This window comes from Ambystoma mexicanum, chromosome 8, assembly GCF_040938575.1.
Source record: "Ambystoma mexicanum isolate Mex_15411 chromosome 8, UKY_AmexF1_1, whole genome shotgun sequence".
Taxonomy (NCBI): domain Eukaryota; kingdom Metazoa; phylum Chordata; class Amphibia; order Caudata; family Ambystomatidae; genus Ambystoma; species Ambystoma mexicanum.
Window position 1 is genome coordinate 536,932,898 of NC_090929.1, and position 27,436 is coordinate 536,960,333.

The following is a 27,436-nucleotide window of genomic DNA, read 5'->3' on the forward strand; positions in this document are numbered from 1 at the left end:
GGAGAGGAAAATTGGCAGTGTTGCCAGGAAAGGTGGCGGGGGAGGGGGAGAATGGAGATTGGGGCAAATAGTGTTCCTAGTGAGGGTAATTTGCGGCATGGTGGTGGAGTAGAGCTGGCACAGAGAGATTGCTGTGAGGGATTTGATAGGAGATGTGGTGGTAGTGGTATGAAGTGTGTTTGTTGCTCTGAAGGTGGAATATGTGGAATAGGTGCGGCTCTGGGGGCATGGTGCATGTTGTGTAGCCGGGGAGATATGGTGTGCCAGTATCGGCTGTATTATAATGAAGAGTGTGGATTGTGCAGGTGGGGAGAAACATGTGTGGCTCTGAAGGTAGGTTATGTGTCATTGTTTCTGTGGTGAGGTGCGGCTGCGCGGGCGTTTGGTATGTTGAGTTGTGGGTGGTGGTGTTGTAGTCTATGTGGTGGTGAGATGCATGCAGTTGTGTGAGCATGAATATGTACGTAAAGTGAAGGATGGGTGTTATGTTATTGGGTTTTTGACATTTGCAGAAACCCTGGATCATTCTGTATAGGGGCACTCGATTGTTCTGCATATAACCACCCGAACCTTCTGTTTGGAGGCTCTTTTTGCACGCAAGTTCTCAATCTTTTTCTTTACAGGCTCTTGAGTATTCTGTATGATCGCTCAGTCGTTTTGAGCATGAGATCTCTGTGTACAAGCTATTCGTTGTTCTAAATACAAACTCTTGATTGTCTGCACATGAGCCTTTGCGAATACTTGCCTGTTCGTCTTGAACAGTTACGTGTATGAGCTTTCCATTGTTCTGTGCAAACCGCCTCGGTCAGCATATCCAAGTACCGCCGTATATTCCCTATAGGATGTATTCATCTTTCTGTACAAGAGTTCTTGGCTAAGAACGCTCGGATTTTCACTACAATATTGTGTATATAAGGTATTGAGGTCTGTGTACACGCTCTTGCTCATTCTGCCTATCAGTTGTTCGTACACAAGCTCGAGTGTATACAGGAGCCCCGGCTCGTTATATATACGGTCCCTCGTTTCTTCTGTGCACACGCGTTCGAGCATTCAGTACACGAGCCCTCCATCAATCTGTATCTTCTTCTCTGTGATCTCAATGGCTTTGTGCACGAGCCCACCATTGTTCTGTGCAAGAGCTCTGACTGGTGAGGTAAACAGAGTCTCAATTCGGCTTAAATGTTCTGGCTATACATTCCACCTGACCTGGGGCATTCTGTATAAGTCATATACACAATGGCTCTGGAATTCTGAGCACGGGCTCGGGAGTTCTGTGTACACGAGCTCAGCTCGCTCTGAAGTCCTCCGACGTGTAATGCCCCGCACATTTCCCATGCGCACCTCTACGGCCGGCTCCCGCCCATGAACCGCCTAAATTCCAGGAAGCGGGACTCGCCAGCCTTTGGCACACTCCTGGAGAGCCCTCGGCAGCTCCAATGTCATCGCCTTGGAGACGGGGACGCTGCCCGTGCCAGCGCTCGGACGCGTGCAGCCTCTCAATACAAGGCCTGCTGTCGGCGGGAGATCCCCGGGGGCTTGGAAAGATTACGCACCAGGTAGGGCGCTTTCCGTTGTCGTACTCGCGGAAACGTTGCTTTGCTGCGTTGTGCGCGGCAGGGTTCCTTTGTCCTGTAGTTGTGATTGTAATCTGCAGGGGGGCGGTACACTTCAGCAAGCTGAGCCCTGGGAAGTGAAAGTGGTTGTAGGAGGCCGTGTACAGAGGCTGGCATAGGGGATGGGTTTGGGCGGTGGGACGATGGTCGAGGGCGACTGGCACAGCAAAATGGAGTAAAGGAACCATGTCATAGCACATACTGAGCTCTGCATAACACAAAGGCACCATTTCTCCCGAGATTACAGGAGGAATACCCATTAAGTCACCTGGCTAAATCTGTTGTGCAATTTGCAGTAGCCCTCCGAGGGATACTCCTGGTTTCCACCCACCTGTACGGCGTAGGTCTGGCTCTGGGCCTGCTGGAACGACTCACGTAACATCACTAGGTCAGAAGGTACCTTTCCCTGGTGGACAGACAGGTTCCACTAGCAAGAAGGCTACACTCTGGGGAGAAACCATAGGTTGGCCCAGTACACAGGAACCACCTGAGCCAGCTGTCGCTGTCACAGACACACCTATGACCTGACGAGCCAGTTTCCCCCCCAAAAAAGGTGATTTTCAATGTCGGAATAGGGCAGTTTTCAGCCTACTTTTATGTTAATATAGACTAGCAGGAATAGTGTTCTATTTCTGGGTAGTGTGACCAGTTGTCATGGTTTTGCTGGGACTGTCCCGGTTTTTGGTGCTCTGTGCCCTTTTCTCAAGATTATGTTTCCATTGGAAACTGCAGTGGTCCCGGTTTTTGGTAGTCGATTTTCATGGCTGGCAGGCAGGAATGCACAATATGACACAGAAGAAAATCAGCATTTTACAAGTTGAGATTGTGTTAGTTTGTGATCAAATAATTATAATATGTGTTTATTTGAACAGTAACACTTAAACCCCCTTCTCCAACGGCTACTGAAGTGTAGTGCCTTGGCAGCCACTTTCAAGAGTTAGTCCTACGTTTATGTTAATTGCCCTGTGCCGGTTTTTCACTTTTTAAATCTGGTCACCCTATTTTTGGGAGCTTTACCTGTGTAGAAATATAGCCTTGCCCTATCAGCCAAACGCACCTCCCGGAAAAGGCCTACCAAAAATTGATAAAGAGAGATTGACTCCCTTTCCAAAACCAATACAATTAGACAAAAAGGCACAGCAGGAGTTTCCAATTACAGCACATGTGCCGATCCCTCCACAGGGCCCATTCAGTAGGAGAGAGGTAAGCAGACATGGGTGCGATTTTACCAATATCTTCAACCATTTAAGCAGCATCCGGCACACCCACCAGTAATTCAACAAGGACCACACTGCCAAAGTCAAAACACACCCGTTACAAACCCCCTAAACCTCAAAGTGTTGCAGCTTCTGAAATGGTATACAATTATAGGAATCTGCTGTTGTAGCTACCCTGGTCATCACAATCCTTCTACCCTTTGGGCCAAAGTTCCATGTTTGTCTGTAAACACCTCCAGTCCACATTTCTTGTTTTTTTCCTACTAATATACAGTGGCCCCCTTGTGCGTGACACAGAGGACTCATCCCAAACCTATAGGCTGTCCTTCACTCTGTCAGCTTGGGGGAAACAGCATTTGTTTTTAAGATCTGACTTTGCCCCTACCAATCTGCAGGCCCAGGGTTATCTGGGGAGCCTGACCATGATTGGTGAACCTAGATGACCTTTGAAGGGCTGCTGTTGATTCAGACTGATGTTGGCACCTAGTAAGAAGCCCCTCTGCACTTTTTTACTGTTAAGAATGCAATCTGGTCCTTTGGGAATCCCTGTCAATGACAAGACTCAACAGCAAATAACAAAGTCCTGTACATGTAGCGGTGGCCAGAGGTCCTCTCACCCTATTTGTTAATCTTGGGGTATCCCATGGCTAGTTATCCATGCTCTCTCAGCTGTAGCCGCATCTGGGCCACGCGTCAACTCCTGAACTACGCAACAGGTCGCTGTTTAACCAAGCCCAGGCAGCAGCAATTACTTTTTCATAGCCTACGACAAGGAATTCCTCTCTCCATGGGTGGTGACTTCTATAAGCACCGGAGTGACTCCCTCACAGTGTTTGCCCGCCTATTCCAATTTTCTGCTCCCATCTTCATGACTAGGGGCACCCTGCAGTGTGAACTTTAATGGGTCTTGAATGTTAGTCCTGACGAAGACGGCTATAATTATATCTCCCCGTCAAAATGTACAACATAGGGAAGACCAAAGTTAGTCCACCACCCATGCCCGACTATATATGTCTACGTCAAAAAAAAGAAAGCCATGAATGCTTTGGGGCTATTGGTTCAGTATAAACTCAGTACAGTCTCTTTTCATGCTAAGTTTCTTAATTTCATAAGCTTCGCACATAGAGGTTTCTCTTTTATGTCTCTTCTTTCATGCACTCACTTGCTTTCTTTCTTCCTTATGGAATTACTTACAAATGACCCCATAATATTAACATATGAAGGTGATATCTCATGTATGCAATGTATATATTTGTATGCCTGGAATGTCTTAGAAAAATAAATGTTTCACGTTATTTGATACACAACCAAATTACTTGTGCTCATTAAACTAACACTCATCTAGTACAGATTTTACTCCAGGGAAAGTGAATCATGCTTAATAGAAATTATAAAAGTTTTTTTTTAAATAGTTATTTTTTTCAGTGGACACATTTTGTGTTTTGTTTTTTGAGTTTAGATTACCCCTGTTTCCAAGGACGTTGGGGTCTGCCCTTTTGTTTTAGTTGACCAAGCTGCCTGAAGTTGGAGAAGTTGGTGAACAAGGAGTTAAATCCATCAGTCCACCCACTCACTGATTTAAAAAGAAGCAACTGTCCAAAAAATTAACTGCAGTGACAATGACATGGCTATGACAGAATGCCATCCATGAGGGCAGAATAGCCTGAGCATTTTTGATGTTTACTAATAAAATGATGCAGATAGATCTGTCTCTGAAATTGAGGTTTGCTAATCATACCCCACTTCCATAACCTTCCATGCTGAAAAGTATTGTGCAGACATGTAACACTGCTGAGTTTGTCTACTGACACTTCTCAGCAGCTGTATTGTAGTTTGGCAACATGGCAGTACAAAGTGACATGTACATTGTTGCAAACATGCTGCATAAATCTCCAGCAGCCAGCAGCTGCCATTAGTGTGGGCAGTCCCGATCCTACATTTTATTATATAATGGTGTGTCATCAAAGCCTGGTGGCAGTTGTTTAATAAATACATATAAGCTATGTCTGGTTAAGGTACGGTCGTCTACAAGAATTCACAATTATACTGGAAAAAAACTTTTGTGTATCATATTATTGTCATCTTGGTATGAAAGGTCCTTCCTGTCCACACCTGGTGTGTATTCACTGTCTTGGACCGAGTTTCACCGAACACAGACTGTTTGGGCTATGCCCCAGCAAAAGCCTTTGTGTTCCTTTTGAAAGTCTTTTCACCTTCCCGCAAGATGGGACCTCCCCCCAGTGGGCAGGGAGAGGTTCAATGCGTCAAAGGACCACCTCTGCCAGGCCAAAGGAAATCACACCAGGATTGTGATTAACATAGACTCTTTGATGTAGGCAGACAGGAGAAGAGGGTAAAGTTGGAGTAGCCAGGTCGAGAAGCATCAGTCCACAGAATAGTCCGACCACCTTGAATTCTCCCAAGTTTCCCAAACATCCTGTACTCGATCTTGTCTTCCTGCAGACAAAGCATTCTGGATATGATATCACCAGCTCTGAAACAGCAGCCAGGATTGGACCCCTTACAGAAGGTAAGAAGGGAACCAATCCGACGTTGAAGATTGCCCATTTAAGGGGCAAGACCACCCCCATGTTGACTTATCTCTGGAGTCCTGAAGAGGAAGGATTGTACCTGGAACTTCGTGGGGGGTGCAGCCTGCTCCAACGTCCTCTTCAATCGTCTTCCATATATAACAAATACTTCCAGGAAAAGGGCAAACCTTTTCCTAAACCATCCCAGAGTAACATTTGGGGTGTTCTGCTTGTTGGACAAGGCCTATTGCAAGCTGAGACCACTGGTACCTAGCACCCTTCTCACTGGATGTGACAGACCCTGCATGTGCTCTCTAGAAACCTCCCTATTTGAAAAGTGCTGAATAAGGGACTTAACGTGCCCCTGGAGAAACAGCTCTGGACCCTGTTGCCCATGTTTGATCCATTTTCATGTCAGCTTAACCATCTCAAGACACATTTTGAACAGCTGCAAGCAACCGCAGCTGCCTTTGGCATTCACCACTTTTCTGATCCGAACCATCACCTTGAGCCGTTTTGCTTAGCTGAATGCAATGGAGAACCGTGTCCCATTGTGGTCCATATTTGAGACAATTCATCTGATTCAAGACACCCCCTTGACCATTCGCCTGTCTGTTCTTCACCTGATTCAAGCAGTTTGCCGTGACAGGACTGCACTTCATGGCTTGACCATGTCGAGCCAACTGAACTGTCTTGACGGCCACCGGCCACTGGGGAAAACAGAGTCAAGAAGTCTTAACACTGACTGGACCAGTTTGAAGTGCCTAGAAGCCTGGTGCGATACTTTGGAGTGCCAATAACAATAATGAAAGGTATTTTAAGTTGTTCTGTCCCCCTGGCTTACCTTAAGGGTCATAGAGATTACTAAGACCCCACTCTACATTTTTAAAAGAAATCTTCAGTGAACTTGACATTTCTGCTGAAATGATTGCGTGTGCACCCTTGTCTTGCGACACAGCACGGCCCCTTACATTACAATGTCTGCATATTCTGTCTTCTTTTACAGACTTGCGTAATAGAGTTTTTCATTACTGTGTTTGTATTGTTAGTTAACGTTTTTTTTAATTTACAGAGCCTTTGTTGGAATTTCTTTTATGTTGGTACAACAGGACTCTTGTTGTTTGCTCTGCTTCAAATTTGAGTTTGAAAAAGAAGTTAAATGCAGGGATCGATCAATCCCACAATTTTTGTGTCTGCGTGAGAATGGAATCGAAACTCAGACTGAGCATGTAGAATTCTGATTCTCCAATCGTGAATTCGGAAGTCGATGGGGATTGTGAAGATTCATTGCCGAGCATTGCTGTTCATATTACAAGTAAAGCCAACGGGCAATAGGAACCCCAAATGTTCATTAGAAAATCTTATTGGACAAGCAGAATTGTCAATCACAGATTGTGTTACTTGCAATACGTGTTAATACGGAATCCCGATTGGCCGAATTGCAATTTCAAAAAGATTTAAATCTCTATTTGGAAATGTAAGTTTATCATTTGGAATTCTAATCCCCAGCTGAAATTCTGGGCCACTAGCCAACCTGTAGTGTGATTTCTAACCACGACTTAAGTGTTCTAGCTTTCAAAAATCAAAAGGATAGTTCCGAATTCCCTGCTCCTTGAACTGCAGTGTAAGTCAATAGGTATTTTTTAGTTTATTAACTTAAGTGTTTTGTATAGTGCTAACACCTCAGGACGGCAGCTTCAGAGCGCTAACACACACAGCAAAGAGGATTTAAAGAAGTAAAAAAGAGCAATATTCACAATTCGCAAGTCATTGGGTATTTAGTCTCAGTCACTTCCTGAGCTGCTCACTAGTGGTGTACCCCAAGGAGCTTGTCTTTCTCCTATCCTGTTAAATGTTTATATGCACCCACTCTTTGATCTCCTGGATGCCGGCATTGGTTATACCAATTATGCCGATGTCACCCAGGTGTTCTTTGCACTTACAGGATAATATAAGACTGACACAGCTAGGATTAACCAGGTTTATATGATGATTCAGGCTTGGATGGCCTCTAATTCACTGGCTCTTAATGATAGTAAAACGAGTTTATGTTGGTGGGCTCCCCCGAGAGTATTAAGAGGCTAGACTCAGAATATACACAGTTTATAATTGCCAAATGTAGGATTCAGATCAGCCATTGTGTTAAGACCCTGGGGTCCATTTGGATTCTAGCCTCTCCATGAAGCAACATGTCTTACATACCAAGGCCGCTTGTGCTTACACGACTAAGTTGATTAGACAGATCAAGCCTTATCTGTCTGCAGCAAACATTTCTATGCTGGCTACGGCTTTGGTCAACTCCAGGATCGAATATTGTAATAGTCTTCTGGTGGGCACCTCAAAGAGTAACATTAAAACTCTGCAAGTGGCCCAAAATGGCGCAGTAAGAGCTGTGTGTGGGCTGGCCAGAGCAGAGCATGTTACGCAGGCAAGGAGATCACTGCATTGGCTACCGGTTCACCATCGAATCTCTTATAAGATCTTATCTCTTACCCATAAATGTATAGTGAACCAAGCTTCTGCCTATTTGATATAGGTTCTTCAAAAGATCCCTGTCCTGCGATCATTACACACTAATGGCTTTGTGTGCCCCAGTTGAAACTGAAAAGTTTTGGTGGTACCTACTTTGATGTTGGTCCACTGACTCTTTGGAATTCCCTTCTCAGTGATATCAGGGATATCACTTGTTTGGCAGGCTTCAAGAAAGCTATAAAAACCTTTTTTCTTTAACTCAAAGTATTAGCTTTATGTTTTTATGGTTATCAAGCTGGATTTTTGACTTGACTTACTCTGACACTTAGCCCATGTTGTGTGTATTGTTTTTTGTCTGTGAGCGCACTGAGGCCTATGGGCCTGTTGCGCGGTGCACAAATGTAATAATAATAATAACAATTTAGCAGCAAATTTCCTGGACCCGAGATCCAACAAAAAATCCTTGTTGCTGAAACAGGAATTTGAACTTGGGTTGTGAAGACCCAAGTCAAGCGACTTAACCACTAGACTACTGAAACGTCTGGTAAAAACAATTGTGAATATGCCTTTTAGGATTGTACTCTGCAGAAAATGAATAAGTACAGCTATGTACATTTAAACAATGTGCACCTTTTATAATTTGTTTGAAACATTATAAGAAACACTCCACCTTTCATGGGTTGTTTTCCAGTTGTTAATAATGTATACATGAATCAAATGGAAATGTTTATTTCGGAGGGGGCTGAGTAAAATCTCCCATGCCCCACTTCCCCCTCACTTACAACCTCTCCAACCACTCCGCCACACCAAACCTGGTGGGATCCCACAGTTGATTATTTCCATTTCCAGCACTGGTCTTTATAAGGAACAGAATGGATCTGGACGTTTTTCGGAAGTGAATCTTTTTCAGACCTTTACAGAACTTGACAATTCCCTGGCACCCTGATAATGTGGATTTCCTATTGCAGATATTTTCCTACCGCTTGACACATTCCTGCCGTTCCTTCAAGCTGTAGATTTTGGGAGTGTCATCTGGTTCTTCTACTGGTAATTACTTGAGGGACCTAAACCTGGACAGATCTAAGTCTTTTTACTGGTGGTCTTTTTTCAGCAGACTTTCCAACTGTGTTGTGCTGTCCATAGTGGCCCTTTATCGATGGATTTCAATCCAAAATCAAGGCACATGCCAGAGCTATCATTAGGCAAATTCTCTTGCAGGGGTGCACACCCTTTTAACGTCCTTGATTCCAAAGAAAAGGTGAGAAAGATGTCGCAAGCATCTTTTTCAGGCATCTTTCGAAGATGTAGAGAAATCACATTTGGGGTTCAATCTGTTTGGGTTTGCCATAATGATGTAACTTAGATTTTTCATTCCTTCTGCTTAATTTTACGCTAAAAAAGGATGACATTTATTGCTAGTAAATTTAGCAAGTCTATCTTGTTTTTTAAGAAAATTAATTTGTTAAAGCAATACATGTATGAATTGTCAAAAATATATATATTATTACCTTTAATAACCATATAGATCCAATAAGTAAGTTAGTATATTTGTGAGTCAACAGTTGGGGAGAGGGTTATCCTCGTTCTTACCCAGCATAACGTTCCAGGAAGGCATTACTGCATCTTTATTTAATTGAAACCGGACGGCTTTCCCTTTCTTACATTAATGTTCCTCAATTAATTATTGTGACATTGCATTAGCTCTGTGAAGCACTTTGGATACAATTGCAAGATTAATAAAACAAATGAAATACCATGAAGGGAGTCTAATGTCTCAGGGATAGGAATGTACCAAGCTTGTGTTTATAGATGACAGTCACAAAGTTGTGCACTTCTGGCTGCATTGGGTGATAATGCCCAGCAGATTACTGTTATTCTAATGATACTTGACTTGGCATGGCTTAGATATAGGTCTCCTTGATCCAGGAGGACTCAGGCATAAGAAAGAAAGAAAGAAAGAAAGAAAGAAAGAAAGAAAGAAAGAAAGAAAGAAAGAAAGAAAGAAAGAAAGAGAGAAAGAAAGAAAGAAAGAAAGAAAGAAAGAAAGAAATAAAGAAAGAAAGAAAGAAAAAGAAAGGAAGAAAAAGAAAGAAAGCAGTATGTGGGGGAGCAACATGTCAAGTAGGAGAAAGGAAGAAAAGCAATAGAAATACAAGGGATGTAAGAATGGGCAGAGAACGTCTTGGTGGATGGATTCATGTTTTTTGTCCCAAAGGGCACACTGGCCCAACATTTCCAACCAAACCTTGTACCACTATCTAAACTAAGTCCTGTTTCTGCTCACCCTCTCTGACTTGTGTTTTCTTTTCAATTTCTGTTTGGTTACAAAGAATCAATTTTTTGGTTTAATGGGCGTTTTTGCTCCTTTTGTAATTATATTTATTTGGCTTATGGACACAAACCCAATCTGGGCCACTCTGTAATTAAACCACATAAACAAGGGGAACTGGTGAACCCACGGTGGGCTGGGTCTACATTCAGAGAAAGTGAGATTCTGCCTTTCAACTTGTGGCAGCTATAGATATATGGTAGGATGACACACTGTACTCCATGAATTGTCCTTTTATCAGACAGTCAATAACACAAGGCATGTCTGTTGGTCTGATAATAGATCTGGTTCTCTGCATTGACAAAACTGTGACAGGTATTACGGTTGGATGACACCTGTGAACTAATGAGCACAATAGTTGCTGTTGACATTTTTGCACGCCACAATCCGGGGCCTGCCCATATGACTAACCTGCTTGGTCGGTACCAACCACAAACAGCATAGAGATGTTCATATTGACGCACAGGTAGATGGTACTTCCAACCGGCATCAATAAATACCAAAGGTTTCTGCATCTGCCTTCCTGCTATCCGACTAACACACCCGGCTCTTCTTTTCTTACAAAGCCATGCACAGCGAAGCCAATATTATTGGCAGAAGGGCGCTATATAAGACCACTTTACATTACATCACGTTACATCCAAGAACAGTTTCAGGGACCATCTATGCAAAGGTCTTGGTCTGTAAAACACCCTTCACATCTACTCTGGGGAAGCAATATAGAGGCACAAGTGAGGATGATCTAACTGCCTGGAATCAGAGAAGCATGCAGTTGGTCACATGGGCTGAGCTTTAAGCACATAGACATTGGTTAGTATATATGCTTGAAATTAAGAGGGCAAAAGAAACATCAAAGAAAAATGGTACTGAGGAAGGGAAGATTTACTAACTCAGATTAATTAATTTCGTATTCTCCAGATTTAGTTTGCATAATCAGTATAAAAACATAATTACTGTGGTTGCAAACTCAAAACGATACTATTAGCCAATGTGATAAAATTAAATATTGGAAATAAGAAATAAATCCCTCCCGGTCTGCAAATCTTCCCTTCTGGAAATCTTATGAAATTTTCTATGAAAGATAAAGGAAGGACCATCTTATAAATACATCAACTATTTATAGGAATCTGCACTTTATGCCCTCTAGCGTCCATCCTTTAACTTCCCATAGAATTGTGTGACGTACATAATATGCTTTGGAATGCAGGGAACATTTGAAAGGGCATATATCATACCACACCCCACGCTTACTCTCTTCTTTACACCACCACTCAACTAGAACACAGAGATACTATGACACCATTCGGTATAACTGTGCTCATATCAACATCTCCCGCTCACTCCCCATCACTCTAAGTAAACACTGCTGGTTTCACACACCCCCAGCCAGGCGTTCTCCTCAGGCCTAACGCAGCCACACTCGGTCTGGATAAATCCTGCCAGAGCGAACACATACTCCTGATCTCTCAACCACCACACCTACCGCTAAGAAGCAGCTACCACACGAATACCGCACCAGCTGCACACATACCTGGTGCGCACACGCACCTTTGAACTCTCTCTACTCTCTCTACTGACCCGAACTTCGGTTCCCAAGGGCGTTCAACCTACCAGCGCCTTCAGACCATACCAATGGTATATAAGGCGCTATATAAATGCAAAATACGATAACATAACATACTTTCTGTTTACTCTGTTATCGCACCCACAACTGGGACTGCCTATGCTGCCTGTCTGTAATTGTATAGTTAGCTTCTAGCTGAAGTGCCAATACTTCCCTCAAATAACTAGAAATAATCACAAAATGACGACAAACAGTAGGCGAGCGCATTGCCTGTGAAACACAGTTGATGTGCAGAAGAGGTCAGTGCAAATTAAGGGATTTTAAGAAGAACTGGAATGCCAGCAGGAACACAGGAGGCTATTATCAAAGGCAACCTCGGGCAGAGCAACTGCTTTGGTGTGCAAAGACCCAAACAGAAGAAATACATCTCTTAGTAGAAACACTAATGATAATTGAAATCTAAATATACAACGAGGAGGCAAAAGGTGAAGTGGACGGCCTGCAAATACTCCAGTCATTGAGCACAGGACTATTGGCTAAGTAATGCATTTAATTACCAAGCCAAGTGTCAATCTGAATTTCAAGAATTCAGTCAATCATTTCTATTATTTACCTAGAACATTGTCTCTGCTCTAACTCAACTCACATACCTATAATGCTATTACCACAAAGCAATAGCAGACTTACAGACATTGTGTGGGCAATTATCCATTTATGGCCCTTGAATTTGCTTAGGGCTGTAACTTGGGGCAGTAAATTATCCAGCGACAATAACCCTCCCTCAGTAAATAAGGCGTAAATATTTTCACACTGCAAGAAAACTTGGAAGAAGTAAGGTTTCGGTGCGTGAATAAGGGGGAGACGTTTGGTTTTGGGTTTATGTCCTGTCACAAAGGAAAGCAGCGCGAATACTAAGGTTATTTGAAAATGTACACTTAGACGATCAACATGCACAGATAGGAGATATGAGTGATAGACTTGAAATTAGTACATTTTCATATCAATTTTAAAGCATCGAGCACACAGTCAATTTGTCTAATGCTTTAAAAAATGATTTTCCTACATTTATCAGGTATGTACATCATGTCCAACAAGGCAACCCCTCAAGGTTTCAGGCAGGCTCCAATTGTGTGGAGCACTTTGTAGTGTTGCACCTTGTTGACTATGATCTCCATCACTAGCCATATAGCAAGGTCCTGCAAAATGTCTGAAAGACACAGGACAGGGCGCCGAGCCAGGATCATGACTTTATGCCTCACCACAGGACCAGGCATAGAAAATCAAGGATGGAGGGGTCGCTACCTGACTGTATCCTGCAGTGAGCATTTTATAAGTAGGACACCATTCGAAAACCGTGTACAGTAACACTGAAAAAGTTACAAGTCGCTGATATCGAAACATCGAAGTGTGGAGCCAAGTGAGAAGCAGTCTGATGCACTGCACTGTGGATTGTGATCTGCTTCTTTTCGGACAGCTTGGCCCATGGTGTGCTTTGCTCAGACCTCCCATGGTCAGGGATGAAATCCCTTCAGACACGCGAAGAGCGGAGCCAAGTGAGGAGCAGCCGGCAGGCAGCAGCAAGCTGCTTGTTACTAAACTGAAATAACAAGTGCTGATAAGACTGTCTTTCTCTTATAGAACATCTGATTGACTGTCAATATATCAGCTAAACCTCACTTACATGATGTATAATTTGCGCAGGAGGGGCTGGTCCCTGCACAGACGAATTGCGAAATGGAGTACGGTTGTGTAACAGACCAGATGAAGGGGAAGATAACTGCTTTTTTGAACCGTTGGAGGGTTTTGTGGGCCCATGGCTGGAAGCAGTGGCCGCGGATGACATAGTGGGGCCCATAATACTCACTGCAGCCTCAATAATTGACAACAATTCCTTATGGAATTTTTGGCAAAGTTTACAAAGGGGCACCAACAAAGGTGAACTGCTGGTGACTGGAAGTTCCACTTCTAACCATCATACAAACTGCCAAAACATGGTGCCTAGTTATTCACACTCGATCTCTAGTAAATGAAATCGCTCTCTGGTGCAGGTGCCTTTGTTCCATTACAAATCTACTAGCACACTGACTTCTACCCCTCTGACGCAGGAGTTAAATGAGCGGGTGTGGCCCTGCCCTTATTTCCAATACATTAACTAAGGAGTTTTTAGAAGTCTGCCAGGTCACTGTAAGGAACTCATGGTGGCAACATTAAAGACACACAGGTGATCACAGTTCAAGGGTGTTTATTAAACTGTAAATTCAGGGTAGAGAAAGGCTTAACCTAAATCTAAGATGGGAGCAAGCTTCGACCATCAAATGAAAAATAAGGCAGTCCTTGGCGTTGTGTCTAAGTAAAAAGGCCTACACTACAAAACCTATTGCCAAATCCTTACAAATAATTTCAAAAAGAGTATGGGATGGGGTTTTAAATAAAGAAAGAAGAGTTCCAAATAATGAGTCGGGATGTGATTGCCAGGGGTCTCCCTTACCCAAGTTTTGAGCATGGGACAAGGTGGATCTCCTGGGCACAGCACACATTCGAGCCTTCCCAGCATGAGGTGACAGTTCCGTACCAGTTATCAGGTTCTTTGATGGTTGAGTCTCTTTTCAATTAAAAGTCTCTTGCCTTCGAGGGCCTGATGGTTTCAACAAAACAAACAAATAGTTCCTTTCCAAATGAACGTTGGGGTGATGGCTTCCTCCTCCTGGATCTCCCTGTGCCGGCTAGGACCCCTTTAGACGTCATCCTCCCTCCTTCGGGTTCACTATGGCTTCCTTTTGCAAACAGTTCACTGTGGACATCCCTTGGTCGGGTTCACTCCTGTCAACACACTGTTCATAGGGACTTCAGGCCTCACCCCTTTCCGTTAGCATCCCTCTGCCGGGTTCACTCTTGCCAACTTTTACCAAACAGTTCATGCGCTATTTTCACCAAGCGGGATTCATGTCCCTCTCCTTCACAATTATCTGCAGGTCAAAGACTTTCGGCGGTACAGTGGATTTTACAAGACCCCTGTATGACCACTTTGACCCCTCTTTGCCTTTTCCCAAGGTCTTCTGGATACGGTAGTTTCTACCCTCGTGTAATCGGCCAGAGTTTTCTGCGTGAGCACCCACGTGGCACCGGACTCATCTGTTGCTGGTTTTCCCCCTTCTCATCAATAGTACTTTCAAGTTCAAATCAGCCATTTGCTACTTTTCGTTCAACACAGTTCGGTTTCATATCGACTCTCCCCTCGACTCACCGGCTGTGATGACCTGCTTGGCTTTCCTTCTCTTTGGAGTCAAGGTTGGTACCACTGAGACAAGCGTCTCTTCCTGGCTTGGTAATCAGCAGAGGAGGGTCCTGTGTACCGCTGACACCTGCTGCAACACACGCTGGCTATTGTTTGCGGTCTTATGTTTTCATCCGTGGAGGTTTCACTGGCCTTGATCGGATACGACAAGGTCGCTTCTCTCCTTGTCACCCTCTCGGTATGCATCGTCTTTCGCCTCCTCTTGAACTGCCATGCTGAGTTAGCGCTCAGGTTGTGCGGTCTACCTTGCTCGCCTGTGCTCCACCTTTTATCCCTGTGGGGAAGGGAAAGGGTCGTCAGGTGTGTGTGATTCTGGTCAATTACCTAACTTTGCCTGAACCTTTGCCTGACCCTTGTTTTGGGACATGTCAGGTAAACAGCTCTGGTGTTATTCCATTGTCTTTCTTGTTGTGCACAAGTGTACGTGTTGGAAAGGGGGGGGGCAGTGTTTTGGAATATCCTACATGGTAGGATGGGGAAAAGGTGTTGAAAGAAGATAGATACCACATCTCACCCGTCAGTGTCCCACTCCCCAAGGAACCCCCGCCCCCCATCCAGGTGATCCTCCCTCACTGGTCCACCCCCAGAAACTGGATCCAATAGCGATGGCCATGTCCTGACCACCTGGATGACAGATCCCCAGGGACTAGCAAGGAAGACACCTTCAGGTTTCTCACAATACGCAGAGCATTCAGAGGGATCAATATATCCTTCTGGGATGCATTGGAAGTCTCCTTCAGAAAATTGTGGCCTCATTGGTTGTTGAACAGAGGAATCGGCCTCCTAGCTCTCCTGCAGGATCAAACCTTGCCCCAGATAGACAACAGACGAGGCCGTGAAATAGAAGACAGCAGGTGGTCCTGACCGCTGTAGCATATGACCCTAGTGTGGTCATTGAAACAACAAGCAATGATGGCAACAACGCCATTCCAAATCAAGGCACCCCAATAACGATTCTTAACATCAACACTTCCCAAAATGCTAATGATGACATGGCCCGGCATAAGAAGAAGAAGACACGCCCTCATCATTATTCAAAACAAAATACTGAGGTCATGTAAAGGTATTACCCAAATTGACCTTTTACAATTGACCTTTTGCACAATTGACCTACTTATAGTGGTCCTAATTGACCTTCTGCACAATTGACCTTTATATGATTTTAGTTATTTTATATATGTGTTGGGTTAGTTTTGGATTATAAATAATATAAGGGGATTGGGTGATTAGGGATTGGGTGAGGGGTTGCAGGGGGTTTTGGATTGGGTGGGAGTTGCAGGGGGTTTCCCCCACATATATGTCCTAATTGACCTTCTAAATTAGATCAATTCTCCCGAGGTCAATTCTCCCGAGATCAGTTGTGATAAGGTCAATTAGTATACAACCCATGGAAACACTTCCTGTTGATTCCAGTACTTAAGTCAGTAGATGGTGAGAACTCAGTGAATTATAGGCTCCTTGCCAAGCCTGATACATCAAGCAGGGTGTTTGCCACAATATTGCTTAGGGCCTTGAATCACTGGGTCACTGAAACAAATATATTAAATGTTGCACAAACTGGATTCTGCATGTATTGTTGGAACTTGCATAACATACTGACCTTCAGGGCTCTCTCTGACAGGGCAAACCAAGGGGAAGGTCTGCCACAATTCATAACCTATATTGACCACAGTCAAGCATTTGACTATGTCAATCGGTCAAAACTGTAGATTAACTCGAGAACCGGGGCAGCTTTGTCAGCTGCATACAGGTGCTGCAGCCAGGGTACGTCTTCATAGAGTGAGTAAATTCACCAACTTGATTAAAATCAACAAGGGCTTAAAGCAGGGAAGCATTATTGCCCCTGTTGCTTTTTAACCCTTATATGGCTGAATTGACTGAGGCTATGTGACAACCAGAAATGCTCCACCTTTATGGGGAATTTAGCATCTGAATATGCTCCCATACGCAGATGACATAATAGTACACAATCACACTCAGATTGGCCACTTGAGATCAATGAAAACATTACTGAGTTATTCTGAGAAGAATGATCTGGTAGTAAAACGCACATTATGTACTTTGGGACTATGAACCATGCCCCTCTGGACAATTGGCATTGGAGGATTATGAGATTGAATTAGCCTCACAATATATATACTTGGGGACTCTCATCTCAAGTAGGTGCTCTGAGGCAGATCTTGTGGTTAATAATGAGCTCAAAACCCATGGGAATCTTGGGGCCATTAAGAACTTTACTAAAACTCATAATCAAACAATTCTACATGGGTTTGAGTCTTGTGTTGGGATTGGTAATACGTTGCTCAACCGACTAGAAGGGACCATATTAAGGCACATCCTTGGTCTGCCCAATAACGTACCCGTCTCTGTGCTTATATTAGGGCTTGGACTAACCTCATTACATTGTAGCCCTGTTTACTGGCCCTGGTCTGTGCAAGGGTGTATTCCCCTTCCACAGAGCAGGGAGAGTTCCCATGGATACTACCACCCCACCAACCATTCCACCTGGATAGGGAGGGGTGCTGCATCTGCCAAAATAAAATCGCTGTTAACTTGACGTGGGCTATGTCCTGAGTTCTTTTATCTCTAAGGGAAACAGACACCAGAGTGAATTTTATAGGGATTCCAATGGGTCCCCCCTTTATTTACTAAAAACACAAATTCCTTTTCCCCATACCCTAGGAGTCCCCTGGCGCGAGCTGCAACTGACTGGGGACCCACTACATCAGCTGTCCCTGCCTTGGTGGGTCTTAGGGTGAGTCAGCCAAAACAGGCCCCTGACATAACCACAGGTACTACCCACATGGAGTGTGAGACCAGGGGTGGGCCTTTGTGGGGGATCCCATCATACTAGGCAGCCTCAGGCAGGCCACCAACCTAGCCCACTACCTCATGGCAGAGTACCTCCCCTCTCTCCCCTATTTAAACTAATGTCCATCTTGACATCCTACCTCTACTTAACTTGTCAACCTACTTAACATACCCCCTCTTACCCAAACGCTATACTTCCCGCTACTTAACATTTACCGTACATAACAATACTTAAATAAATATATACGTATAAACTATACATACATTTTTACACTGACATACAACATATATACAACATAAAACACTCTATCACAATGGGGGGACTGCTGCAGCTAGTTACCCATTCACAGTACCTTAAGTCTGTTCCTGGGGTGCTGACTCTGTACAGGTAAATGTTGATGCAGAGCTAAAAGCAGGGCTGCGCCTGTTGAAACTGGTGGTTGGGGCCTGTTCCCCCAGATGATCTCTGGGGCCTGCCCCCTCTTCTTTCTTCAGGGATGACCCTGTTCAAATCATGGGCCGTAATGTGCTAAGTAGATATAGAGACTCATGTGTTTCTATTTTTGAGGCAATTTATTGGACCGTTGATTGGTTATCAGATTTACATCAACTAAACAAACAGCTTCTCTTCGAAGCGAACACTTGGGACTTCTGCTCTAATATAGAGCTGTTTAAAGGATATTGGGCAACACAGGAATGTGTGGAACATACATACCTCCCAGGTAGATTGCTACCATACCTACTCAATTACCCCAGTCTTTGGTTTAGGAGGCATTTTATGTTGGCCCACTTTAATCACCTGCTCGCTGTTATGGGAGCTCATTTAAATATGGCCCGAAAGCCTGGTTTTGTCTCCTCTGTCAACATGAAAGAGTAGTGCAGACAATTAGACATCTATTTATCCAGTGTCCGATGCTCTAAAAGAGGCGAATTGAATTGCTGGGTCGTTTTGTGCATAATAGTTACACCTTGGCAACACCAATGTTCTGGAGGAGATGTATGGCGGGAACAACGTCGGCTCTCACAATTGCTTTATTGAAATTCTGAGAGGATATAATATCCTTGATAAGTAGGCACGCTTAAAATGTGAAAGTGGAATTTTAAGGTTGCATTTTAAACGCAACCTTAAACCTTGAACCTTGAACGAAAGAGTGGTTAGATGAAAGATATTAGTACTTTTCATATTTTATGTGGCTGTAGTGTATATTTATTATTTTGTACAAAGTGTCTTTTTCTTTTATTAATATTGTGGTGTGAAAAGCTTGTAGGCCCTGTTTTGCCCCTGAGCCTACTCATTGTCCCCAGCGAGGTGGAGAGGGCAGGAGCCCCCACCAACTGGCAGCATACCCTCCAGCCCAGCATCGCACCACGAGGACCCGCCCAAGCAGACCTTTCAATCCGGGTGAGATCTGCCCCACCCTGCACCATACTGCTGCCCCGAGCCCTCCAGTGAGCTTCTATCCGCTCCCTGATTCAGCTTAAGGCTGAATCAGCTGATGTGCTTCATTTTTCCCGCACTCGCAAGAAACAAAATGTCAGGCGCTGCACGGGCCCACAACAAGGCTTGGAAGCAGCCACGTTGCTAGGCAACATCCAGCCCTACTTGAAACCACAACTTCCGCCGGCAGGCGGAAAGCCGGCGGCCCGGCGAAGGCCAGGAAAAGGCCCTGTTTTGCCCCTGAGCCTACTCATTGTCCCCAGCGAGGTGGAGAGGGCAGGAGTCCCCACCAACTGGCAGCATACCCTCCAGCCCAGCATCGCACCACAAGGACCCGCCCAAGCAGACCTTTCAATCCGGGTGAGATCTGCCCCACCCTGCACCATACTGCTTCCCCGAGCCCTCCAGTGAGCTTCTATCCGCTCCCTGATTCAGCCTGAGGCTGAATCAGCTGATGTGCTTCATTTTTCCCGCACTCGCAAGAAACAAAATGTCGGGCGCTGCACGGGCCCACAACGAGGCTTGGAAGCAGCCACGTTGCTAGGCAACATCCAGCCCTACTTGAAACCACAACTTCCGCCGGCAGGCGGAAAGCCGGCGGCCCGGCGAAGGCCAGGAAAAGGCCCTGTTTTGCCCCTGAGCCTACTCATTGTCCCCAGCGAGGTGGAGAGGGCAGGAGCCCCCACCAACTGGCAGCATACCTCCCAGCCCAGCATCGCACCACGAGGACCCGCCCAAGCAGACCTTTCAATCCGGGTGAGATCTGCCCCACCCTGCACCATACTGCTGCCCCGAGCCCTCCAGTGAGCTTCTATCCGCTCCCTGATTCAGCCTGAGGCTGAATCAGCTGATGTGCTTCATTTTTCCCGCACTCGCAAGAAACAAAATGTCGGGCGCTGCACGGGCCCACAACGAGGCTTGGAAGCAGCCACGTTGCTAGGCAACATCCAGCCCTACTTGAAACCACAACTTCCGCCGGCAGGCGGAAAGCCGGCGGCCCGGCGAAGGCCAGGAAAAGGCCCTGTTTTGCCCCTGAGCCTACTCATTGTCCCCAGCGAGGTGGAGAGGGCAGGAGCGACCACCAACTGGCAGCATACCCTCCAGCCCAGCATCGCACCTCGAGGACCCGCCCAAGCAGACCTTTCAATCCGGGTGAGATCTGCCCCACCCTGCACCATACTGCTGCCCCGAGCCCTCCAGTGAGCTTCTATCCGCTCCCTGATTCAGCCTGAGGCTGAATCAGCTGATGTGCTTCATTTTTCCTGCACTCGCAAGAAACAAAATGTCGGGCGCTGCACGGGCCCACAACGAGGCTTGGAAGCAGCCACGTTGCTAGGCAACATCCAGCCCTACTTGAAACCACAACTTCCGCCGGCAGGCGGAAAGCCGGCGGCCCGGCGAAGGCCAGGAAAAGGCCCTGTTTTGCCCCTGTTATGCGCATGGTTGCGCACGGTCGCAGGAGTTCCGAGATCAACAATAAGTTCCATTCCAATGAGAAGACACCATGCCCAAAGAGGACCTCGCTTAAATACTTAACCCAGCGTCCATAGCTAACTGACAATACGCATCTGCAGGCAGCCATGCCTGTCTCAGATGAGCCTGAACATCACAAATAAGGTAACTTGTAACATTCTTACGCGCTGCCATTACCACTCTATCCCTCCGGCTCGTGCCTGATCGTGTTACACCTCTTGGTCGCTAACAGACCACATTCACTGTGTTGTGCCTTTGGTCGCTACTAGACCATATTGATTGTGTTACACCTCCTGGTCGCTAACAGACCACATTTACTGTGTTGTGCCTTTGGTCGCTACTAGACCATATTGATTGTGTTACACCTCCTGGTCGCTAACAGACCACATTTACTGTGTTGTGCCTTTGGTCGCCACTAGACCATATTGATTGTGTTACACCTCTTGGTCGCTAACAGACCACATTCACTGTGTTGTGCCTTTGGTCGCTACTTGACCATTTTGACTATGTTATACCTCTTGGTCGCTAACAGACCACATTCACTGTGTTGTGCCCTGGTCGCTACTAGACCATATTGATTGTGTCATACCTCTTGGTCGCTAACAGACCACATTCACTGTGCTGTGCCTTTGGTCGCTACTAGACCATATTGATTGTGTCATACCTCTTGGTCGCTAACTGACCACGTTTACCGTGTTGTGCCCTGGTTGCTACTAGACCACCTTGATTGTGTTGCACCTTCTGGCTAGTAGCCAGAAACTACTCAAATCCATACTCAAACTATGCCAGCCTGGCTAATACTCATCATGGTCCCCTTCTGCATTATGCCCGACTGCACACCATGTAGCAACAATAGCTATATCCCTTTCAGTAATGGACTCGCTAAGCTTGGCTGTCCTAGACATCACCCCATTTCCTGCCCAACACCCTTCCTACCTTCCCTACCTCCTTTCCCCCACAGCGCATCCTCAGACCATAGTACTAAAATGAGCGCCACTTTAGGTAACACCCCACTTAACCTTGCTACAGATGACCACTCTGACAACATCCAGAACTTGCACAGTTCGATTGAACACTACCCTACAGCCCACCCTAACCTCATGACCCTCAACGATAGACTAGGTTGTAGACTCCCTACCCTACCTAGCAAAATGGCCACAAATCAATTTACTAAAACCACTAATAAAAATACTACTGCAAACTCTGTGCCACTTAAAGGAGCCTTACTCAATGTTAGATCCCTTGTGGCCCACCCTACAGAAATCGCAGACATTATTTGCTCAGCAGACCTGGATTTCCTCGCCACCAATGAAACCCGACTCCATACTGCAGCAGGCCCCTCTTTATCTCTCGCAGTTCCAGACAACTACTCCATCCTCAGGGCCGACAGACCAGTTGCCCGTGGAGGAGGTGTAGCTCTCATTTTCAAATCCTCGCTTGACATTAGATCTGTAACCTCCCCTCCTTTAAAATCCTGCGAACATCTATCCATTAAAATTCAAACTTCCCCCAAGAATTCCATCACCCTGGATCTATTATACAGACCCCCTGGGCCCATAGGTTCATTCGAGGAAGACATAACCTCCCTCATAGCCGAAAAATCTAAACCTCTATCACAGAATATCATTCTCGGTGACTTTAACTTGGGGTACAATGACCCCCATGACACTCCAGCATCTTCCCTTGCTAATGTACTTGATGAACACAACTACACTCAACTTAACACCTTACCCACACATCAAAAAGGCAGAACCCTAGACTGGCTCGCTGCACACAACTGCAACATCATCTGTAGGGACCCACAACCACTGATATGGACCGACCACTTCCTACTCGCATTTGACATCAGTACCAATAACCCCCTCCACAGACAACACCCACTTGCACCAGCATGCCTGACGAGAAACAAACGGAACATCACAGCTGAAGCCCTCATCCCACTGGTTCTACCCATCCTTAACATGATCCCTAACACATCAGACCCTAACCTACTAGTAGACACCTACAATAACGCCATGACCAATGCCATTGACCGTGTTGCCCCACTAAAATTACGTAAAAGTAAATCCAAAGCACACCTCAATACCTGGTATACGCCAGAACTCAAAATATTAAGAAAAAATAAGTCCAAAATGGAAACCCTTTGGAAAAAGAATCCATCAGCGGAACATAAAGTCAATCTTATAAATACATCCTCCCTCTACAAACAAGAAATTATTCGCACAAAAAAGGAAGCCTACAACACAAGAATAAGTAATGCCAGTTCCAATACAAAATAACTATTCACTATCCTGAAGGAATTAGAAAACCCCAATCCACCTATGGACTCATCTGTGAAGGACCAATCTTGGTGCACAAGTATCCAAGATGATCTGGCAAACAAAATTACTGGCCTACAAACAAAAATTGAAAAAAAAAAGACTTCAACTCTCCAATAGTAGCCCCACCCTTAGCCCCCTCATGCCCAGCCCACCTACCACCCCTAACACCAACCAGGGTTTCACCTTCAAAAACGTAACCGCACTAGAAGTGCAAAAAATTATAACATCCCTCAAACCATCGAACTGTAAAGGGGACAGCTTCCCTGCACAGATCATAAAAGATGCAGCAAGAGACCTCGCCCCCTTCATATCCAAGCTCATAAACGCTTCCTTCTCCACCAATTCGGTACCCAATAACCTGAAACAATCATGGGTCCTCCCGCTACTAAAAAAACAGAATCTGGACCCCTCCATCCCCACAAATTACAGGCCCATCACTACTGTTCCCTTCCTGCTAAAAATTCTTGATAGAGTTGCTTACCTGCAAATTCAGCATTACCTAGAGTCTAACCAATTACTCGGATTACGTCAGTCTGGCTTCCGGCCTCAGCATGGAACAGAAACTGCCCTTGTTGACCTCAAAAGTCAGATTGACGAAATTAAAGATAAGGGCAAGGCCGCCATCCTACTCCTTTTAGATCTCTCAGCTGCCTTCGACTTGGTGGACCATAAAATACTCTGTAACCACCTCTCCTCTGCCGCACACTTTTCCCCCTCTGCTGTCACGTGGATACAGTCCTTCCTAGCCAACAGAACCATGAGTGTCTTCTCTCTGGAGGCAGCAGCAGACCCTATCCCTATTTCCTGTGGGGTCCCACAAGGTTCATGTGTTTCACCCACCCTTTACAATATCTTTACAAAGCCCCTCTTTGATAAACTGGACCGTCTGGGTGTCACCTATACAAACTATGCGGACGACACCCAGATACTCCTCACTATCTCGGGCAATTACGTTATTGATGTAGCCAGGATCAATGAAAACTTCTCCGTCATTCAGGCATGGATGGCCACACATGGCCTCTGCCTCAATGACGAGAAGACCGAACTGCTTATTGTTGGTTCACCAAACAGTCTACAAAAACTAAGTCTAAATTACTCTAACATCATAATCGATGGCAACACCATCCCGGTTGCCAAAAATGTGAAAACTCTCGGCTTCTATCTTGATGCCAATGTTAACTTCACTAAACAAATTAACGCAACCGCGTCTGCCACTGCATATACCGAAAAACTTATTAGAGCCTGTCGACCATTTCTCTCCCCTAACAGTTGCCTCATACTAGCCAGAGCCCTTATACAATCCAAACTAGATTATTGCAATAGTCTCTACTTAGGGGCCAACCAAGCGATAATCAATAAGCTCCAAGTCCTTCAAAATAATGCGCTACGGGCAGCGCTAAATATCCCCAGACGTGAGCACATCTCGGCCACCAGAACCACATGCAGATGGCTCACCATCCAACATAAAATCGACCTAAAAACACTCTGCCTGACGTACAAAGCTCTCAATAATTTAGCACCCCCATACCTGACTAACGAACTCACTATGAAACCCTCCGTTAGAACCACGAGATCCTCCAACACCTTATGCCTAACAGTACCCAGATTTAATTCCAAAAGAGCCGGAGGTTCGAGCTTTACTGTCCTCGCCCCAACTCTGGAACACCCTGCCTCTGAGCATCAAATCATCCAATTCCTTTCAGTCATTCAAGAAACTTGTCATTGGGTGGCTTCTGACAAATAGTCAACTTTGAAGCCAGACCCAGCTATATACTGCACTATCTGTCCATGCCTCACCTATGTCAATATTGGGTGCTATCACCACCATTGCCTGTATATAACTGCTATCTAAATCGTTCTAGCATCACTATTTAATACCATGTACTGTGCTCACCTATGTCACTATTGGGTGCTATCACCCCCACTGCCTGTATATAACTGCTATTTTAAATTGTTCTAGCATTACTGTTTATTACCTTGTTCTGTGCCTTGCAACCTTGTACTAAGCGCCCCTATACTCCTGGGTCCGGAGCGCTATAGAAATAAAATAAACAAACAAACAAACATAAAAGCACGCCTTATAAAATTAAAATAAATGTTTTAAAAGAAAGATATTGAAGCATTCAAATATCAATGTGAATTAACACGGATGTTTAAACAAATATAGCAGTGAGCTACACGTCTTAATGCTACTGTGACATTGAACGATGTTTATTACAACATTTACAGCAAACTGGGACAGCTAGATTGTCATTCTGTTATTTGTTCTTATTAGTGCTCAGTTTCTTCTTCGTATTTTCATTCCAAACGCTTCAAGTGACATTCTGCTATGTGTGCAGATTGTCATTAATTATTTTCAGATTGTCACTCCGTTGTAAGTTGCACAGGTCGGTGGCTGATATGTTCTGATTGATATTCTGTTATCTGTTCAGCTTGGCATTCCTTTTATTGACTGACTTTCATTCCATTTTTAGTTCAAATAGTTATTTATATATGTATTCCGATTGACATTTATGTTATGTGCACCCATTGTTAATAATTTGTTTATGCTTGCCATTTCATTATTTGTTCCATTTGTCAATTTATATGTTCAGATTTGCATTCGTTGTTTTTTATGAATGGCATTATTGTTTACATGTCTTGGGTTTGTTGTTGATTTATTTGTTCGAGTTGCCCGCTTGTCATTCATTCAGGCTGCCAGTCTGTTATTTTTATTATAGTGCTGCTCCTTTATTTCTTCAGATTGGTGATTTTCTATTTCATTAGACTATCATTCCATTATCTGTTATGATTGTTTTTCAGTCATTTGTTCAGAATTAAGCTGCTCACTAGATTTTTCGTTCAAATTGTCATTTTGTTCCAGGTTCGGATTGCCATTTTCTCATTTTTTCTGATTTCCAATTAACATTCCATTATTTGTTCATTTACATTCCCTTGAGGTTGTGATTGATCTTTTACGTTTGGTTCCTAAGCTAATTGTATCACCTATACTCATGTTCCTTCCCTTATTTATTCCTATTGCTCTTCCACGATTTGTTCTAATGGAGGTCGTGCTACGCCACTGCAAGCAACGCTTTTATGGCTCATTGGAGGAGAACTCTTAAAACATTCTTAAGACAGTTAGATGCAACATTTTAATGTGAACCCACAAGGCGTGTGACAGGGATGGACATTAAGACCAAACTTCTGGGAATTATTAACCTGATAGTAATAGTCAAATCCACAGCCAATCATTGAATTACCAGAATGACAGGGCATCAGCATAAGAGAAATAGGTTTCAGTGCTTTCCCAGGAGTCGCATCCTTTTATGCTGTAACTCGTTTTCCTAGATTCTCTTGCTTGACATCCTATCCAATTCATTAGTATAAATGAATCCCGCCTCTGTGACCACACTGACCATACTAGGGTTGACTCAGTTGATACAACATACAACCCAAATGAAAGCTAATTTTCTTGATTTCATGACCGCAACTCATCAACACACCTCTATTATGGAAATGTGAATGTCCATTTGTTTCAGTGGCATGTTACCTTTGGCCATAAAGAGCAAGAGAATAAACATTTCAGCTTCGGAGCTACATGTTGTAAAATGACTGAGGGTGCTTTTCACAGACGACCAAAGCACACAGATAACAGTTAAAATAGTTACCAGTATCACCCCACTTAGCTAGTGATACTCCTAAATGCAAGAGAGCCTATGCCCAGTCTGTCACCACAACGTTCTCTTTTCTTAAAGACAGTAATGGTGCGCCTAAGGTTTGAAAACAATCTCACTGCACAATAATGAAGTTCTACGCCTTGACGCCTCAGTGCAGGTTTTAGTATGTTCTTTATGGAGTAGCCATGGATAAAGATGTGGGATAATGAGTGTAAAGGCTGATTACAGCCATCACAATGTTGTGAATGAGGGGTGGGTGGAGTGTGGTGTGCGTTTTGGATGCTTTGGGGTGTGTCTCCCAGGAAGTGGCTTCCTACTCTCACTGTCTTGCTCCCTAGAGTCTGTTACTGCACTAGAGTGCAATGGGCCACGTCTCATTATTTGTATTCTGCTGCTCCAGAGTTTGCCTCTTTATCCCAGAATGCAGGTTTTCACTCTCATACTCCCTCTCAAACAAATGTTTTTCTCCAGTAGTATACAGTATTGGTTGTGTCTCTCTCTTTCTTTATGATGCTTAGAGATCTGCCTCAGTATCTAATAATGCAACATCTTTCTCGGGGTCTTCCACATTGGACTGTTTCTCTCCATGCCAGAGCTCAGTGTACCTTCCTTCCTTCTCTTCCTTGGATGATATTCAGTGATTGGCTGCTTTATCCCAAAATGCAGCCTCATGCTATTGTACTCTCTCGCAATAAGTAGACTCTGTCTCTCCA

The 27,436-nt window shown here is 44.6% G+C and overlaps 1 protein-coding gene across 3 annotated transcripts in view; it reads left to right on the forward strand.

The window, feature by feature from the left end:
* The window catches only part of TP73 (tumor protein p73), a 510,790-nt gene that overhangs the window by 45,755 nt on the left and 437,599 nt on the right, over positions 1-27,436 (forward strand). The window contains exon 1 of one of the 3 annotated variants that reach the window (XM_069610238.1): positions 1,454-1,556. The exons of the other annotated variants lie outside the window; for them this stretch is intronic. The gene's annotated coding sequence lies outside the window, so the exon portion shown is untranslated. Of the gene's footprint in view, positions 1-1,453; positions 1,557-27,436 lie in introns of those variants that run through there. 3 annotated transcript variants of the gene reach the window in all.